This window comes from Pseudorasbora parva, chromosome 17 (genome assembly GCF_024679245.1).
Source record: "Pseudorasbora parva isolate DD20220531a chromosome 17, ASM2467924v1, whole genome shotgun sequence".
NCBI classification, from domain to species: domain Eukaryota; kingdom Metazoa; phylum Chordata; class Actinopteri; order Cypriniformes; family Gobionidae; genus Pseudorasbora; species Pseudorasbora parva.
The window spans coordinates 28,790,009-28,811,430 of NC_090188.1; the positions used below are offsets into that span (position 1 = coordinate 28,790,009).

General features: G+C 38.2%; 1 protein-coding gene across 1 annotated transcript in view; it reads right to left on the minus strand.

Moving 5' to 3' along the window:
* The window catches only part of eys (eyes shut homolog), a 376,512-nt gene that overhangs the window by 45,166 nt on the left and 309,924 nt on the right, over positions 1 to 21,422 (minus strand). The window lies entirely within an intron of this gene.

The window sequence follows — 21,422 nt, forward strand, 5'->3', positions numbered from 1 at the left end:
TTGAACCAGTACTGCTGATGAATCCCGAACATAAGGGCATGAGCTGATTCAATTGTTCGCCGAGGCTCCTGCAAAGACTTTAATATTCTGATATTAGTCCAAGTAGCGGGATGTTATGAGGTACTAATTGTTTTAATCATGGCTCGATAATCACTTTAGGTGCATTGGACAGCTGTTTGCATTTATAGAGACTTCTCATCAGGTTGAATGTGTCCTATTTGATATGATGATTCAGCATTGGTAGTAAATGCAGCTGCATGCAGTAACGTTTGATCATTTTAAAGAGGTCATATTATGCCCTTTTAAAAAGTCTTGATTTTGTTTGTTGAATGCTAATTGTTAAAAGCATCTCTCATCTCTCTTCCCAGTCTGTTTAGTAACGTCTCTGTTAAGCCGCTCATTCACAAAAGCTCAGTGTGCTCTGATTGGTCGGTTGTATCAACGTGATGTGATTGGTCGGCCACTTTGAGGTTCTTTTTTTTCTTCTTAAGTATTTTGAATATTGTGACGTGTACGTTCTAGGAAGAAATATCTCCATTTGCAGTGACTTTGTGCTTTGTAACTTCAAAGACCTTTTCATGCTCAAACAGAAACATTACACACTAAAGAAATTTGAAAATGAAAAAAAAAGAAGCATAATAGGGTAGTTTTTCTTACTTTCTTAACTTGATTTTTATCTTGGTTAAAGGGACAGTTTACCCAAAATTGAAATTACTTAACCTCATGTTGCTCCAAATCTATATATGACCTTCTTAAAGGTGCACTATGCAACTTTCCGTCCACTGGACGGCGCCTGTTCTAAACAAAGGCGTAGTTTGATGACGCCAAGTTTGAGCGCAGTATCTTGGGACATGTGGTCTTCACCTTACAGTCGGTGGAAAATAGAACTCGGGCAGAAATCATGTTCATGGATGCGGTTATTTACGTTACTGTAGTGTAAAGCAGAGCAGGACCGAGTGTTGTGGAGCTGAACACGGCTGCTGGAGCGGTTGTTATACAAACACACGGCTGGAGAGTATCGGGACTTTTATTATGACGTGACGGGACACAGTCGCCGGGCACGCACACTTCCGCTTTTTCCGGTCATGATTATAAGGTAAAGCAGTTCTGTTTATCATATTAGATACATTTAAGTGTGTTTAAAATGATGTTATGACGTTACTCTGTGCGCTCGTTCGCTCGGCGCTGCTGTGACATGTTCACACTGCTAAGAGAAAAGCGCTTCTGCAGAATAAAACTGAGGGTAACGCAGATATGACGCGATTGACAGGCGACTCGCTCAAACACTATATGCTGAAACGTCCCGGTCCTTAGTTAAAATAGCAATTTTCTCACAATTTACAAATAGTTGGAATTATTTGGGATATTGTAAGTACTCAAATGAACAAAATATATAACACTAGTGGTTTTTGGATATTTTACTGCAAAAAAACTACATAGTGCACCTTTAACACAAAATGTACAGTTAAACCAAAAATATTCAGACACCAGATATATTTTTTTACTAGTGACTACAAGACACTATAGTAAATTTATGTATGTGAGGATAGCAAAATAAAACAAACTGTGCCATATTATACCCAAAACGTCTTCATATAATGGACTACCAGTATATTTGATGAAATATTTAAGACTAAAATTATTCACACACTTTGACCTGACCATGTTTTGCTTAGGTGTTTTTTCTTCAATTGCTAATGCGACATTTTACACCACAGACTGAACAAAAATGAACCATTGCTTGGTAACTGGTTGACCTAAAATGGTATTGTTTAATTGTGTTCTTAAATTTAACAGCTGACAGCTGATCCATTATATATGTTTAAAAGTTTTCTGACATAATGAAGACAAATTTATTCTGAGAGTTTAACTCCAAGTTCTCGTCAAATTGTATCACAATTTTCTAAACTAAAGCGGATGAACTGGGATGTGAAGGTTTGTCATTTGAAGGTGTCTGAATAAATTTCAGTATAAAATGTATATTATCCACACAGCAGAAGACACTATAACATTGTATTGTCCATACAACAGAAGAACTTAAAAAGTGGGTTTTCATATCAATGCCATGGAACTATTTTAGTGAGCAGTACTTAAAAGAATAAATGTTTTATTTACACAAAGAACATTTTAAGAATCGAACAAATCTTTTTTCCACTATAAAGAACCTTTTGTGCAAAGAAAAAGTTCCATGAATGTTAAAGGTTCTGCATGGAACTATTGATTCCAATAAAACATTTTTTTAAAGTGTTGGCTCAACCAAAAAGTGTGAGATTGGGAGCATCTTTTTAACCAACAAATGGCATGCTATTTCCAAAGCAATGTTGTGGGCAACTGTGTTTAAAGCTAAACTCTTTCCCAGCTCACTGTATTACTGTTTTATTCTCTAGACACAGCATTTAAATGGCACCAACTGAAATCTACAGGGGTTTGTCCTTTTAAAGCATTAAATTAAATGAACTACAGGCAACAAAGAGAGTGAGAGAGTGAGAGAGAGAGAGAGAGAGAGAGAGAGAGAGAGAGAGAGAGAGAGAGAGAGAGAGAGAGAGAGAGAGAGAGAGAGAGAGAGAGAGATATTTCACAAACACTCACTGCAATTAAGCGTGAAAATACAAATATAATGTTAAAAAAGATTTAAATGTCTCTTTATAAAGTGTGGCAGATGACACAATCTTAAATGGCTACATGCTACCAAATGGCAAAGACAGCTAATATTTCTCTAGGCTCATATTAAAAAGATCTAAAGGAACATCTAGTGCAGTGCTGTGGCTGAGCATGTCTGTGATGATCTAACTGGGCACTGGTGTCATTCTTTCTGATGAGCTCTTGTGGACACGTGGATACAGTCCTGAGGGAACAGAATGAGCACACTGGTTATTTACAGAGAGAGAAAGGGCACCATTCCGTCATGTGGGAGTCTCAGTCAGATCTTATCATCGGTTTACTTTAATGCAAAACTTTTTCCCCCCTCACAAAGTATATACACACTATCATTCAAAAGTTTTGTGTTGATAAGATTTTTATAGCATATGTTCACCAAGGCTGCATTAATTTGATCAAAAATACAGTAAAACAGTAATATTGTTAAAATATTATTACAATTTATATATAAAAAACTGTTCACTGTATGCTGATTACTAAAGAAAAGCATTTTTGAATCATCACAGTAGAAAGCAGTTCAAAAAGTCTTTCTTTACTGTTACTTTTGTTCAATTTAAAGAGATAGCAACATACTTGAGCTTCTGTTTACCACAACTGGTGTGAGTTGAATGTTTATATGTGAATAAAAGCCTGAATTCAGTCTGTTCGTTATATAAAGCGATCAAGTTCTTCAAAAAAAAGTGGACTAAACTGCTTAATTCATATGGATTAGTTTACCGATCTCTTTATGAACTTTTTGAAGTATCAAAGTGGTAGTTGCATAGCTGTCAATGGAGGGACAGAAATCAGTTAGATTTCATCAAAAAGATCTTCATTTATGTTCTGAAGATGAAAGAAAATCTTACGGGTTTGGAACAACATGAGAGTAATTAATGACAGAATTTTCATTTTTGCGTGATTTTTTTATGAAAAACAAAAACAAATACACCATAAACAACATGTTTTATAATACATGTTTTTTCTACACTACTGCTAAGAAAACATGAAAACTATTTTTTAAATAAATATAATATAAAATTAAACAATATATTATGTGCATATTTTTTTCCTTTTTCAAAAAATAAACTAAATTACTGTTCTGGGAAATACTAAAGACTCACTTTGCACTTAGGGGCATATGCAAATTGTAAGATGGAACAAATCAACAAACAGCGCAAGGAAAACTGGACTGGAAGCTACCATTTCACAACTGACAAAGCAACAAGACAAACATAAGGGCTGTATGCTATAGAGGCAAACAAGCTTAACAAGATCACGAGTTATCAACACACCTGGGAAAGACATTCAAGGGGAAAAATGAAGGACTACAACATGACCCTCAAGACAGGAAGTAAAACAAAAGTCCAGGGGCAAACGAAAAAATAATTACATCCCACTAGCGATAAGAAATAGCAAGTAGCAAATCAAGTATTTTGATATGTTCTGTCCAAATTTCCTCATGGTCATTTTTAAAAGCCATCAACACACTTATTATAACTGGGTAGATATACATTTAGCATGAAATTACATGAATAAACTGTGAATCTTGATATGAGTGAACATAATTCAAATAAAATAATGTGACAATGTGACAGTCAAAACTGAGAGGGAATAATGTATTTTTTTCTGTCAGTGATGTACACTAGCACAGCATAGACCTTTTTGCATGTGTCACCTTGCCTGACACCAGTATAAAAATATGCCTCATCAAAATTTTATAACACAAAATAAACACAATTTTCTTCTTGTTGTCATTTAGTTATTCTTTATATATTAAAGCTAAATTGACCACCACTATGATAGGGTGTTGTGAGTGGTTGCCATGACATTGTCATGCAGTTGCTAAGGTGTTCTATATGGTTTTTGTTTCCTCCACCTATGGACCCTTTTCACAGACTGTGATGACATGTTTTAACAGTCCTCAACATTGTAAATACTGTTAAGTTTTTATATTTTAAAAAAGTACATTTATAACACTACATTGTATTATTTCTGCATCAAATTACAATAAAATAACTGCTGCAAGGGTGTGACTGTAAAATAGACATATTTTACTTACTGCCGTTATCAGTCCCTCTCTCAGTCCCTAATTTCTCCCCTCTTTTATAAAGTGTTGAAAACTATTTTGGAGTTTTTATTTGGCTATTTGAGCAAATGGGAACACAAAAAACATATTTCTCATTCACCGCTATAGATGTTCACCCAACTAAGACTTCAGCTTCCGAGAAACCCAATAATGTGAAAAGGGTCCATAGTGTGCAAACATACATCAAACATCTGTAGATTTATTATAAAATAAATAAAATAAAAATAAATATATATATATATATATATATATATATATATATATATACATATATATATATATATATATATATATATATATATATATATATATATATATATATATAGTTAATAACCCAAAATATTACCCATATCACCCATAATGCTGTACAGAAAATTACACATGCCAAAAGATATATTTATTCGGCCAAGTTGGCTATTACATTTTTAAGTTACTAGCCAAAAAGAAAAAATGAAAGAAAAAATATAAATAAACCAGATTAACTAAATCACAGCTTATAAAGGCATATATATTTATTTATCATAAAATTTTAAATTGAATATATTCATTTCTTATTCACACAAAGTCCTGTAATTCAGCCATCTCCCCCTTCCTCTTCCATCCTCATCACCAAAAATGTATTTTAGGTGGACAGATCAATACAGTGCATGAAACAACACGCGGAACACAATCTTCTCACCTCACTCAGCGTGGCACTATTTGTTGCGTAGTGCTGTGCATTCAAGTGAACCAGATGCGCAAATTCTGCACAATACAGTGCATCATAACGACTCACGAGTTGAGTATTTGCGCTACATCTGCGCAGTTTTGGCTTATACAAATTTCCCCAGCAAAGTGAGTAAACATAATAAGCAGCCAAATTGTCGAGTGATTCGACAGTGTTACCTGGCACAGTTGATTTTTACCTACATTTAGTTGGCAAGTTGGAAGGTGTTAATTTCAAAAGGTGTTAATTATATAGTATATATACACATACACTCAATAAAAAAATAAAGATATTTATATATATATATATTTGGTCCATCCTTATAGGAAAATGAATGAAAAAAATATTTTGGAACCAGTGCCGCTGAAAAAGGCGGTGGACACTGTTGCACTCTATACAGCTAAAAAGCCTTATTTAAAAAAAGCTGTGGTTTCTTTATCTTTCTATTTTACTAAAATCATTGGATCATATGGTTTACATTGGCTCGCTCAGACCTGATGCAACATCATGACATCACACACACACAAGTGCTGCCATTCAACAACTATGAAATCTAAGAGCTGAATATAATTGCAGTTCATGCCACAGTTCACTAATGGATGCTGGGAGACGTGAAGCATCACAGAGCCTCTATTGCTCCAACTACAATATATGTGTATAAAGTACTGGCAACAGATGGCAGTAAAACATCATGAAGCTGCAGCCCTGCAGTACACAAGTGCACGCGCACGCACGCGCACACACACACGCGCACACACACACACACACCCACCCACACACACACACACACACACACACACACACACACACACACACACACACACACACACACACACACACACACACACACACACACACACACACACACACACACACACACACACACGTCAATAATGACAGAAATTAGAGAGGACTTTTAGTTCATGCCACACTGCAAGTCCAACATGAACAGCAATAATAACAATCGGCAATATGATGGGTGATAATCTCAGCACACAGAAACACCATCAACACAATTCTCTGTTGACCCATGGATAACGTACAGATAAATATAATGTTCATGCTGATTAAGGGCTGCCAAACGGGTCTACAGTTCTTGCTTTCATTCATGCATCCACTTCAACCTGTTTTTACTGCTCCTCATCTGAATGAGAGCCATTAAGAGTCACACAATTGCTGCCGCTCATTGATCATTTTTTATCACATTGTCCAAACCATATCAATAGCTCAAACTGACTGTGTCATCATAAGCAACCTAAGATGAATGTAGAATTGAAGAGCTTTGTTCCCACACGCATGCTTTTTGAGAGCCAAGCTGACGCGTCAAAGGCCGGTGGTAGATAACATGCTTCCCTTGATCACCCCCACCGAGGGAGCCGATACAGACAGGCGCAGTCCCTCAGACACATTCAACCAGCTGGACTGGCTTTCTTGCATTAAAGTGTCAACCCATTTTTTGCATAACAAGCTCACTCGAATGGCTTCAGTTATTTTGGGCAGCCTCTGTTCTTAGTCATGTCTCCAGCTGATCTTCCAGACCCAAATTACAGGCGCGCCCTACGGCTTTGAGACGCTACTCCAGATGAGGAGTCTGACTACTTTCCTGATTAAAAATAACAAGGCTTACAAGCCTGCCAGACACACAAATATTACTTTCAGAAAGCTGGTATCATTTCAAAGCATGCATAAAAAATTTAACATATGAGGAGCATCTGTATTGAAAATATGGTGATTATAGTAAAAAGACTCTAAAAATCTCAATTCGTTCCAATCCCCAATAGTTCCTGCAAAAGGGACTTCATTGAGTGGGTATTTGGCCATAGTAAGCACACAAAACACACACACACACACACACACACACACACACACACACACACACACGCACACACACACACACACACACGTTTGTTTTTGTGACATATGGGGACATTCCATAGGCGTAATGGTTTTTATCCTGTACAAATCATATTTCTATCCTCTAACACTGCCTCTGCCCCTAAACCTACCATCACAGGAAACATTCTGCATTTTTACTTTCTAAAAAAACTCATCCTGTATGATTTATAAGCATTTTGAAAAGTAAGGACATGGCCAATGTCCTCATAAGTCACCCTCTCCTTGTAATACCTGTGTCATACCTATGTCATTATACACATTTGTGTCCTCATATGTCACAAAAACATTCTTTTCTGTCTTCGGAAGAAACTGAAGATACTTCCATGTTTCCCGTAAGACAAATTAAGACAATTTACCTTAATCCTCAAATAAAAAATGTTTCACCCCTGGCTCTTTATCCAGTTTCTTTTTTAATAGTTGTGTGTGAGACCATTACATGTCTTGCTCGATTGCATTGAGATCTGGGGGATTTGGAGGCCAAGTCAACACCTCAAACTTGTTGTTGTGCTCCTCAAACCATTCGTGAACCATTTTTGTTTTGTGGCTGGACCCATTATTCTGCTGAAAGAGGCCACAGCCACCAGGGAATACAATGCTTAGGTAGGTGGTATGTGTCAAAGTAACATCCACATGAACATGCTTGCCTTCTTACCATTGTGCTTCCTGATGCCATGTGTTCTCCAGGTACAGACAGCCAGCCGTTCAAAATTCGTCAGACCAGGCCACCTTCTTCCATTGCTCTGTGGTCCAGTTCTGATGCTCACATGTTGGTGCTTTCGGCGGTGGACAGGGGTCAGCATTATCACATTGACTAGTCTGCAACTATGCAGCCCCACACACAACAAACTGTGACGTAGTGTGTATTCTGACACCTTTCTATCAGAACCAGCCTTCACTTCTTAAGCAATTTGAGCTATAGTACAGACAACATGGCTCAGCCTTTGTTCCCCACATGCATCAATGAGCCTTGGTCGCCCATGACCCTGTCGCCGGTTCACCACTGTCCCTTCCTTGGACAACTTTTGATAGATACTGACCACTGCAGACCAAAACACCCCATAAGAGTCAACATGATTCCAGTTTTGGAGATGCTCTGACCCACTCGTCTATCCATCACAATTGCCCTTGTCAAACTTGCTTAAATCCTTAAACTTGCCCATTTTTCCTGCTTCTAACACATCAACCTACTGCCTAATACTGTATATTCCACCCACTAACAGGTGCAGTGATGAAGAGGTAATCAGTGTTATTCATTTTATGTCATAATGTTATGCGTGATTGGTGTATGATCCTTATTTTGTTAAAATGATTCATATTTTCACAGATTCTGCAAGGGATGTGTACATTTTTGAGCAAGACTGTATATATGAAGTGGACTCCAACAGATATAAGTGCAGGAAGCAGTGTACACTTTTGTAGGGACTGCATGAATTGAATCATATTCTTTTCCAAGAAAATGGACCTAAAGTGATGACTCATCTTTCACTACACAGAATTCCCCTATAATGCCTTTCCTCTTGATGCCACCTGCAACTGAACTGTAGGTTCACAGAAGCTTTTTTTTTTTTTTTAAAGGAATGAGCTCATCCCAATATTCTGTTTGAGTACATGTTCTTGCCTGTGTTGTTGACATATCTCATTTTCAGAGTAATTGTATGGTCTTAAATGTAATAAGCAAAGTAAAAACCAAATTCAACAGAATATAAAGCACCAATATGGGGTATCAGCAGTTGCCGGGAAATACATAGGAAAATAAACAAAAATATCTAATGCATTGATCCACAGAGAAGCCACATTAAGAATTATTCCTTTTCCCCCAGAAGAAAACAGCAGTAGTTCCCCAGGAATAAATGGCACACATTTAAATAATAATAAGTGCTAGAGACTGAAAAGTTCATGGGTAATAAAGGACAGGACACAATGCTGTGTAATGCAGCGGCTCACGCTAGTTGACCTTTGGCTTTCTGTGAACAGAAATGACTCACACAGCAGACTTGGTTAAAAGCCAATCGCAGCAGAAGCATCTGACAATATATGCAGATATACATAGACATATGAACACCGGCAACAGACTTGGAAGAACTCACAGGGTAAACAATATGTTACCACCGCAAGCTTTTAACCTTATTTAACCCGTCTGCAGCGTAGACCAGATCTACACAGATTAAAGCAAACTCAAGAGTGAAAAGCCTCCAGCAATACATATGCAAGATCAACAGACCACATTAAACGGATAACCTTACATGCGGTGTACAGAGTATGTCGACTGCTAATAGTATGTGTTCAAAAAAAGCCACCAGCAACGAATACAGCTTATTTGCTGTATATCTATCAGAGACAAGACAAAAAAAAGAAAGACCCCAGCAGGCAGAAATGAGAAGAGGAGGGCCGGACTGCTCAGAAGCAACACAGTCAAACTGCGTTCACAAAGTATGAATTAATAAGATCAACGTATGAATAAAAGATTGTTCTTCAAGTGAATTGAATACATCAAACATTCACAACAGAATGTTATTCCCAGAAATGGGAGAGGGGGAGAATGAGGTGTGAGTTTCGGGCTTCTTTAAAACTCGGATGCGTCCTTTGATGTCTGAAATCTAGATCAGCAGTTTAGGAAGACTGATCAAAAAGTTTGTACTAAAGAATTCCTTCCGTCTTTTCTTGAAGCGATGCAGCGGTGGTATATTGCGCAGTCGACCCATCCACTTGTCACTTGATATGAATTTATGTGAGCTGAGTAAGATCTGATAAGATAGAAATGTATTGATCCCTGAGGGGAAATTTGCTTGTCACAGTGGCACAGTGTCACGCAGAACACAACTGTGCATCATGGGCCAGTAAACACAAAAGGGCAAGATAGAAGACCATAATAGAGTGATTCACTTGCAGTATCTCTAAAATAAAAACATGCACACATAATAAATGGCACAGAAGTGGCAGTTATTTTTGATTGATGGCTTTAAGTGAAGATGCTGTTATAAATATACAGTCCACATTTATTATCCACTGGTCTGTTATTTATTTTTATGGCTGGTAATCAGTATGTACATTGAGGCACATAATTACTCTTATTATTAAGCTTTATGTTGTATGTAGTGCTCTGTGTACACTAGAGTTCCTGCATGAATGTAATACTGGATGAACTACTGCATTTGACAGCAGAGCTCACTGCGTGGGATACTGTATCTAACAAAGCAACGCACTCAACTAGACCTTCCGTTTGCTCTCTGTCGAAAGAACCAGAAGTGAATCCGAGTGCAATTTTATTTTGTATATTGATTTTTACAGGGGTCATGACATGAGAAATCCATTTTTTTTTGGTATATAAGAGGTCTTTGTATCATTAATATATCCCGCAAGTTCCATAACTTAAAATGTCCTCGATGTCAATATTAAAAAAAATATATATAAAATCAAGCTGTAAAAAGAGGTGGCATGTGACATTACAGGGGCACAATCATTTGCATACGACTGCTTCTGGAGCATTGACTGTAAAAAAACATGGACGACGCACCTTCACTTTCTTCCGTTGACATAAGGGAAGCAAGCACAAAGTGAAGCCGCGATTTCAGGTTCCCGACCACACTCGCACCTAATCAATAACTTTTTCTGATAAAAAATGTAACGTCTTTACAAATGTAACAAATTATTAATTATAATTATTTTTCGAAATAAACAAGCCATAACCAACTGTGTTCATGCGAGATAATATCACGATGGACATTGACAGAGGTGGACAGTAACTAAGTACATTTACTTGAGTACTGTACTTAAGTACACTTTTTGAGTATCTGTACTTTACTGGAGTATTATTTTTTCTGGAAACTTGTGACTTTTACTTCACTACATTTGAAAGACAAATATCATACTTTTTACTCCACTACATTTCTACCAAGGTCGAAAGTCGTTTCTGTTGCAGCTTTGAAAGTCGGAGGATGATTTTTACCTTCTTTAAAAGGTTTTTTGTTGTTGTTGTTGCAGACAGTCTATCAGGAATCACTTATAGGGTAATATAAATTTGTCCAACTTTTTTTGAACACTGATCTGTTCATAGCACAATGGAAGAAGACGGTTCTTAGGCTCAAGTGTGTGGACCCATAGCCATACTTTGAAAGTATGTTTCAGTTTAAAAAAAAAATCAAGATTAGTTTAGTTGGCATACACTTGGTCTTATAAAATATTAAAAATATAAATGTCTGGGAGAAAGAGAATGGTAAAGTTGGGAGAATATCAGATGTGTATCAGTGTATTGGATCCGTGCATTTGGCCTTAAAGTGACAGCAGCTTTGTAAAGAGCTTTGTAACTTATATACAAGTATTTAAATTAGTTTAAGTTAGTCGTATGGTAGTATGTCAGATGGAGCATCACTGAATGGCTTAAACCATGATGGCATAATGTGCATTTATACAACAATAATAAAATAATGCATTGGCATTAAAAAGGAAATTTACTTTTATACTTAAGGACTTTTGAAAACAAATACTTCTGTACTTTTACTTGAGTAAAAATCTATTTGTACAACTTTCACTTGAAACGGAGTAATATTTGACCCGTAGTACTTTTACTTTTACTCAAGTAATAGAGTTGTGTACTTTGTCCACCTCTGGACATTAACATCTGTGTGCTGTATTTGACTATACAGGTGCAAGAAGAACTGATCGCGAGAGTGCGCTCCTGTTGTGTTATTCAGCGTGATTCCGCCTATCCCGGCTTTTCTAACTGCAAGTTAATCGATAGAGAATTGTAATGTTGTGATACGACGGTCTTGGCATTTCATTTGGCTGTATGCTGAAATTATATTCAACCCGCCAAAGTGGCTAGTGGGAGTGGCTGCTTCACCCCCCACAGCTGAATTCCACCCGCATTTGGTGGGCTGTCAGGTGTTAATGTCAAGCCCTGAATATAATGCAATAATCAACACTTTTAACAATTCATTAATTTTGACAGCTGTAATAGTACAAATATTTGAAAGGGTTCTACATGTAATACATATTCCATAGGCAAAGACATCAGCCAATCACTGAAGTCTCTAAAATCAGGTTACATAAAAAAATAAAAAATAAAACTTGTTGAATTTACTTAAAAAAGATGCGTCAAGTGATTGCACACAACTATATTGAGCAATTTTTACAAATCACAATTTAGATATATATGAACAAATGAAATTGCTGACACAATTTCTTTGAGTAAATACAAACCATTTGAATTTGTCAAATTTATATGTGCAGTTTACTTAATAATGTTATGTTAAATTTATACAAGTTTTATTAAGTTTTATTTATTTAGTAAGGTGAACACATTTTTTTCAATTTAATTTACCTTTATAACTTTTAAAGGTCCCGTTCTTTCAAACTTTAGTTAGTGTGTAATGTTGCTGTTAGAGCATAAATAATACCTGTAAAATTATAAAGCTCTAAGTTCAATGCCAAGCGAGAAATTTTATTTAACAGTAGTTCCCTTTCAAAGCCTACAGCAAACGGCCGGTTTGGACTACACCCTTGCACTTCCTGGCAGGAATGACCTCACCAGAACTGTTTGTTGACTAACCCTCCGCCCAAAAGTACACGCAAAATAGGGGGCGTGGTCCTGTTGCTCTCCCACGTGGAGAAGAGCGCACATTCAGTGCTTGCATCTCCCCGTTATGGTAAGAGGCGGGACCTTTCCGGGCAAAGTGTGCTAAGCTGCTGTCCTATCACAACACGGGAAGCGCTGGCCCAATCAAAACTCGTTACGTGTTTCTGAAGGAGGGACTTCATAGAACAAGGAAATCATCAGGCCGTTTTTAGGACAGAGGAAACGCTGTACAGATAAGTAAATTGTGTGGAAAATACTCTTTTTTTTACACGCGAAACATGAACTCATGTTATTTACATTAACATTTATGCATTTAGCAGACGCTTTTATCCAAAGCGACTTACAACTCAGGAGAAAAGGAAGTGATTCGCCAAGAAGAGGCAACGAAACACAAAAAGTGCCCCAAATACCAAGATTTGTACACCGCTCAGAGTAGCAAAAACCAGAAAAGAGAAGAAGAAAGAAGAAATAGAAATGAGAAATCATTTTTTTAAATGTAAGATTAAGTGCTCATGGAAGAGATGAGTTTTTACCTGTCTTTTGAATGAAGCGAGGGATTCTGTCGTGCGTATGGAGGACGAAAGATCGTTCCACCAACCAGGAACAATGAATGAAAAAATTCTAGAGAGGGATTTCATGCCTCTCTGTGATGGTACCACAAGCCTTCGCTCATTAGCTGAGCGAAGGCTTCTGGTGGGTGTGTAGACTTGTAGGAGTGAGTCAAAGTATGCGGGTGCAGTGTGCAATGTTATATTGCACACTGTAAACATAATCAAAGCTTCGAAAACACGCGAAGAATGGGACCTTTAAATAACAACTAGCATATTTTTAGAAATAAAATGCAAAAAGAATCGATTCATGATTTGGATCCCGAGTCAAACTGCTGAAATCACGTGACATTGGCGATCCGATTCATGAATCAATCCGCTGATTCATGACCGTTTGGTTTGAATCTTTATTTGAGGATTGAAAACAAACATGGAAGAGAAGACAATGCTGAATAAAGTCGTAGTTTTTGTTATTTTTGGACCAAAATGTATTTTTGATTCTTCAAGAGATTCTAATGAACTAACTGATGTCACATATGGACTACTTTGATAATGTTTTTATTCCCTTTGTGGACATGGACAGTATAGTGTGCATACACTTCAATACGCTGTCGGACTAAATATAAAATATCTTAAACTGTGTTCCGGAAATGAACGGAGGTCTATATAGGGTTTAAGAAAATTCAGAACTTAAAAATACTTCTCAGCTATATATATGCGCGCGCGCGTGTGTGTGTGTTTACTAATTAGTCATGTTGTTCATGTAGCCTGATAGGTAGAATACATTTTTTTCTCAATTAATCAGAAATGTTTTTATTTCAGCACAACACAATGTCCTTTGTTGACGTGAACATTTGAATCCATTTGAGCTTTCCTGCAAATTATGTTTTTCTTTCATCATGGAATAGACAGTTAATTTATTAAATATTGTGACAGTTATAAATTTAACAAACATTTCTACTGGTGGGATGACAAACACTGATTAGTAGTATTATCTATCGCTTATGGAATTACCATGTTTATAGGTATTTCATACTGAAAAAAGAAAATGCATTATTTAAAGGTTACATAAATTTAAAATGCATTATTTAAAAGTTACATAAATCATTGTTGCAACTTCTTTCCAAATCATATTCAGTAGTTGAACTATTAAAAGGCATGCTAAATGTATTTGCATTGCTGCTGGTGCTCTGTAACATCCAGTTTGATGATAAATGAATATGTAATCCATAAGTAATGGTGCAACATGTCATGTTTCAGTTAACTGGGACAATTGACAAGGTTTTCAATCATTCTTCAACTGCTCAACAGCTGCTATAATTCTGTCGCCCTCATCTATAAACATTGACATCTCAAGTGCTGACATACATTCGCCAAACAGACCGCTGACACAGACCTAAGCATCTCACTGCACTACTCTTCAGTTCTTCAGGTATATCAGCAGTAGCCAATGATTCACATTACTTTCTCCAGAGCCTGAATTTTCAAGTGACCCTTTACACAGAGGCAATGCACAACCTGAGATCTTGGGAATCCCTGTAACAACTTTAAGATAATGAAAAGGATAATCTAAGTCACCATGAGGACTTGTTCATATATGACTGTCGAGCATATCATTTCAAAATATATAGTGTTAACCCTTCTTCTGCAGCTATATACAGCTTCCACTCTTCTGGGAAGGCTTTACACTTGATGTTGGAACATGGCTGCAGGGACTTTCTCCCATTCAGACATAAGAGGTCAGGCAGACAGCATTCCAATTCATCCCAAAAGTGGCTCCGGTCTGGGATTTATGCAGGCCAGTCAAGTTTTTCCACACCAGACTAAGTAAATAATTTCTATATGTACCTCCATTGATTGTGAAGCTGAAATAATATAAGGTATGGCCAATGTTTGTCCTACATGATTGCAGAGCTGTATGTTTTTGTCTGCACAAATGTATCTAAAATAGCCAAACCCATTAATTATAACAGGATATCTATGTACTTTTCGCCATAAATGCACATGCACAGCCACAAACCATGTACAGCAAACAACACACATAAAAAGCCAACTCATTTACGATAATGAATAAGAAATAATTAAATCACGTGCCATTCAGACTCTCTCCTCTAATGAAAGGTATCAAGCTCCTTCCAGCTGCATTAAAATTCTGCTTAAGTGCCACTTGGCTGACCTTGATCCAGTACCATGCAACGCCTGATCTCATCAGATTTTCATGGCTCCAGCAGACCCAGAGAGATGACCTCAAAATCAAAAGGCAGAATTACTGATATTGACAATGCCAGGTTCATTTTCACCGTCTGACAGGAGGAGGAGATTAGACCATCATGTTAGTCCTTGGAGGTCAGGTACAGGGTGCAGAAGATACATTATATTGTCAAATGTTTTGGGACGTCTGCCTTTATGCACATGAACTTTAATGGCATCTAATTCTTAATCCATAGAGTTAAATATGGAGTTTGCCCACCCTTTACAGCTATAACAGCTTCAACTCTTCTGGGAAGGCTTTCCACAGGGTTTAGAAGTGCGCTTATGATACATTTTTACCATTCTTCTAGAAGCGCATTTGTGAGGTCAGGCAATGACGTTGGACAAGAAGGCCTGGCTCACAGTCTCTGCTCTAATTCATCCCAAACCTGTTTTATCAGGTTGAGGTCAGAACTCTGTGCAGCCTAGTTAGCCCCAAAATGTTTCCACAAAGTTAAGAGCATGAAATTGTCCAAAATGTCTTGGTATGCTGAAGCTTAAAGGGGGGGGGGGGGGGAGGGGGGGGGGGGGGGGTCAGTCAATCTCATGTCAATCTTGAGTACCTATAGAGTAGTATTGCATCCTTCATATCTCCAAAAAGACTTTAGTTTTATTATATTTATAAAAGAAATATAGGCTGTACCGAGTCTTTCCGGAAAAAAACGAGCGCCTGGAGGTGTATCGTGTGGGCGGAGCTAAAGAATGACGTCCTCAAGCGTGGAGAAACCCATCGCTATCTCAGCTAATACAGATAATGATCCACAATCAAATCTGAGGGAGAAATAAATTGAACAGGAGAAACGGCAACTTCAGGACGTCCGTCTCTGTGGTATGTACTGTATTTAGGGGCCTGTCAACATTTGTGTGTCTTTACAAGCAGTTTATGAGGACATGATTCAGTTTATGGACTATTGTATGCGAGTAGACCTTGGAAGTAGCAAGCAAAACGGTTTTGCACGTCAGAGTCAGACTAGTGTAACGTTATACAGAACAACAATGGAGTAACCGTTAGCGCATTTGAATGACGAAGCACGCGATCGTGTCGTTTACTGATGTTAACTCACGCGACGAGCCAATAGCAGAGACATTTGAAGCAGATTTACTCACCGGCTGCTTCCAAAGCAGGACCGAACCTTTATCGCTGGGACCACTCCGTCAAAAACACACTTCTTTAGTATGATTTGTTGAAGTCCTGTGACAGCAGTGGCGTGGAAATCCACTTTGAGACGCGACTGAAGCGATGCTTTGAAGCTTCCCGTAATTTCTGCGTTCAAATCGGTTCAAATGTAGCGCTGCCTTCCCGGAATGCTGTGCTGAAGTGTTGAAGTCGCTCGACGTCACCCTAGGAAATAAAGTGGAGCGCGGCGCGCAACATAAGTCTGGATCTGCAGCTTGAGAGCAGTGTTTACGGCGTGCATTTCCTCTCTCTCGCTCTAGTGACGCGCGCGCACCCTACCGGGAGAAGAGCCTGTACGGCCCATACAAGGACCTTCCGTTCTATTAACGTCAAGTGGACCCATACTCGAAAAAAACTCTCCGAAACTTGTGAGAAACCGGAAGGAGTATTTTTAACACAGAAATACTCCATCAAACGTTCAACATTAGTTTTTGAAACTTTGTCTATGTTTAGGATGGGAATCCAAGTCTTTAACAATGTAAAAAGCTCAGTATGCATGAAACAGCATTTCACCCCCCCCCCCCTTTAAGAGTTCCTTTCACTGGAACCAAGAAGCCAAGCACAAACCCTGAAAAACCACACCATAACCCCCCCTCTACTGAACATTACCCTTGGCACAATGCAGGCAAGACAGGTTCTGTACCGTTTTCCTGGCAACCACCATACCCAGACTCATCCATCAGATTGCCAGACAGAGAAGCATGATTCGGCACTCCAAAGAACACGTCTCCACTACTCCACTACGTCTGCACTTTGCATTGCACTGGGTGGTGTAAGGCTTGGATGCAGCTGCTCAGCCATGGAAACCAACATGTGTTGCTGTTGTTTCCAATTGCTTCCACTCTGTTATAATACCACTAACAGTTGACTATGGAATATTTAGTAGTGAGGAAATTTCACAAATGGACTGCACAGGTGGCAACCTATCAGGGTATCACGCTTGAATTGACTGAGCTACTGAGAGTGACCCATTCTTTCACAATTGTTTGTAGAAACAGTCTGCATGACTAGGTGCTGGATTTTATACATCTGTGGCCTTGAAGTGATTAGAACACCTGAAGTCAATGATTTGGAGGGGTGTACCAATACTTTTGGCAATATACAGTTTTGCTGGTAACAGGTGAATCCCTGCAGTTGTCTTCAACATCAGTTGTTGGCACAGCATGGTGCATGTGCATTAGTTTGCAATGATGTCTTTAACTTGCTGTTATCTTAATGTTATTTAAATGACAACATTGCACTGCTTTTAAAAGGGTTTAGCTGCTGGTGCACATTGGCCAATTCAAGAGTCTTTGACTCATTGCTTGCGACACCATGCTGTGTAAATTGCTACTTAAATTTTTACTTTTTATCCTTGCAGTTGATCCTTGCTGCTTTTAAGGAAATTTTACATAGAAAAAAAAAAAACGATACTTAATACTTTTTTGACTGTTATCACATGCTGCCTCTGTAATTGACTCTTGAATTTATGTTTTTTTATACATGTGTGTTTTTGCTTAGCACCACTCACCATTTAATCATATAAAAATAACATGTGACCTGTTATCGGTTATAGGCCTATAAGACAATGGAGCCCCAAAACAAGAAGTAGTAGTAGATGAAGCACTCTTCTTCTCCATCCCACCATTGTTGTTCCAAGACTATTTTTCAATGTGGAGCACAAATTTTTTCCATACAAATTTTGTGCTTTACAGTGAAAAAAAAATCTTGGAACACCGATGGTGAATATATTAAAGAATTTTTACATTTTAGTGAACTATCTCTTTAAGTGTAACTGATGCTCCTGCTCTAGAATGCCAAATGCACTTAATTGTGTAGTAACTATGCTCAAAGCAGAGCTGATTTAGACCAAACAGATTGTAAGGGTGGGCTTTGCAACAGCTTCATGAGGAGATCACGTTCATTGCACTATGTACTTGGTGCAACAGCTTCATTGACTAAAAAAGTCAATGAAGCTGTTGTATCGCTCCACTGTGGTTTCAATGGATGAAGATGACTTTGGCTTCAGGAGATTGTTTACTGTGGAAAAAAGCTGCTTAGAGTTTTCAATATTTTTATTGATGAGGTTGGAATAGAATTGAGACCGTGCACCCTTCAAGGACTTAAGATAAGCTTTTTGATGGTCACGGAAGGTAATCTTGTAAACAGTTAGAGCAGACTGTTTACAACGGCGTTCCAGGATTTGGCCCTCGGTTTTCATTTGCCGCAGTTCCTGTGTGAACCAGGGAGCAGAGCGTTCAAAGTATAACTACCCGAAATAACCACTCGTTACAACCGAGGTATGCAGCAAAGCATCTGTGAAGCCACAACACGCAGTTGAAGACTGGAAAAATGGTACCTGGTCTGATGAGTCTCGATTTCTGTTGGTGGAGTTAGAATTTGGCGTCCACAGAATGAGAACATGGATCCATCATGCCTCGTTACCACTGTACAGGCTGGGGGTGGTGGTGTAATGGTGTGGGGGATGTTTTCTTGACACACTTTAGGCCCCTTAGTGCCAATTGGGCATTGTTTAAATGTCACAGCCTACTTGAGCATTGTTTCTGACCATGTCCATCCCTTTATGACCACCATGTACCCATCCTCTGATGTCTACTTCCAGCAGGATAATGCACCATGTCACAAAGCTTGAATCATTTCAAATTGGTTTCGTGAACATGACAATGAGTTCCCTGTACTAAAATGCCCCCCATAGTCACCAGATCTTAACCCAATAGAGCATCTTTGGGATGTGGTGGAACGGGAGCTTTGTGCCCTGAATGTGCATCCCACAAATCTCCATCAACTGCAAGATGCTATCCTATCAATATGGGCCAACATTTCTAAAGAATGCTTTCAGTACCTCTTTGAATCAATGCCACGTAGAATTAAGGCAGTTCTGAAGGCGAAAGGGGGTCAAACACAGTATTAGTATGGTGTTCCTAATAATCCTTTAGGTGTTACTATAATAATGAGCTTAATCGCATTAGTTTGATCAAAGAATTGCGTTTATATGAGGTAAAATGTAATCGCAATATTGCCCAAATCCTATTATAATCACATTATGAGGGTGCATGTAAACGCACTCACTTACTCATCCAGGTTCTATTTGGTTTTGACGCGACAGAGTTTCTGAGTTCCTCAGTGTAGGAAAATTTGAAAATTACGTGACTAAAGGCCAGTGGGTGGGGCCTATGGTGAGATGATGTGTAACTATTTGTTGATGTCTTGCTCTGGAGGCAGGCATATGCAAATATTTTTTGCCTATGTCACGTCACATATCCCGCAATATCAAAACAAGCATATATATATGGATGAGGACATTTTAAGCTATGAAGCTGATGTTTGATGCCTGATTTAATTATACAAAGTTAAAGACCTCTTATATGTCCAAAGATCAAGGCAAATTTGATTTCACATGTCATGACTCCTTTAATTTCTAATTCTGTACCATTTGAATTATATTCGAAAGGATTATTCGCACCATTTTTACAGAATCTGGCACCATAATTAGAAATCTTATTGACACATGGATGTGTCAATGTCAAAAGAATGACTCATTCTGTAGAATATTGAGAACAAAGAAAGCAGACATTCAGAAAAGTGCAGATGGCACATCTGACAATATCTCCATTCCATCAGTGAGAGTATTTCCTCAGACGAGTGACAGAAGGAGAGAAACCTTCTCCAAGCCCTAAGAGATGAGACCACTGAGTTAAACAAGACAGCAGGAATATCTAGAGACAGCTGATACAGGCTGTCGGATTGTTAAGTTAGAAGTGCTTGGCATCTAAACACAACCCCTGTGGGAGAAAAGCTGTTCAAGAAACGCACCAAATATACAAGTTAAATCAGCACTTTAATGGCCGAGGACTGGACTGCACTTGCTAAATTGTTTTACAGATTAGATGTAAACAAATATATGCACTAAATGTTGCTTAACTGCTCTCTGACCACTATTATCTGGAGAGATTTCATTCAACTACATGCTTTACATGCATCCAGGACTGAGCTAAAATGTAGTTGAATAAATGAAAGCAATGCATAAAAACGATACATAAAACATGTAGACAGAAACTGAAGGTTTAAAAAAGATATATATTTGTTTTCATTGTATTTTTTTCATTAACTGCATTAAATTAACAATTACATTAAAACCCCTAATTCCAATATTTTATGATTCACTCACATCATTTAAGAGGCAGCGTGGGGGAGAGGACGCTGGCGTTGTCTGTTCGCCGCTTCTCCACCCACAACAAATCATGTTAATGTACTATTAGATTTACATTTTATTTTATTTCCTTATGTTTGTGACTAGTCTAACAGTCAGAGCTACAATTGGGACTGTTGCTGATTGCTGGCAGCCACTGAGAGGACGTTGTTCGTCGTTTCGCCGTTTTCCACCGCTTCTCTAATGTTTATGTTTGAATTGCTGCGGTTGGTTCTGGTTTGGAGGACATATGATGTTTCTCGCCGCGACTGCTCACTGGTGTCTCCCTTGGGCTTAAGCTGCATGGTGGCTGAAGTTTGCACCGGGCTAGCGTCATCCGGGCCATCGTCATCAGCGT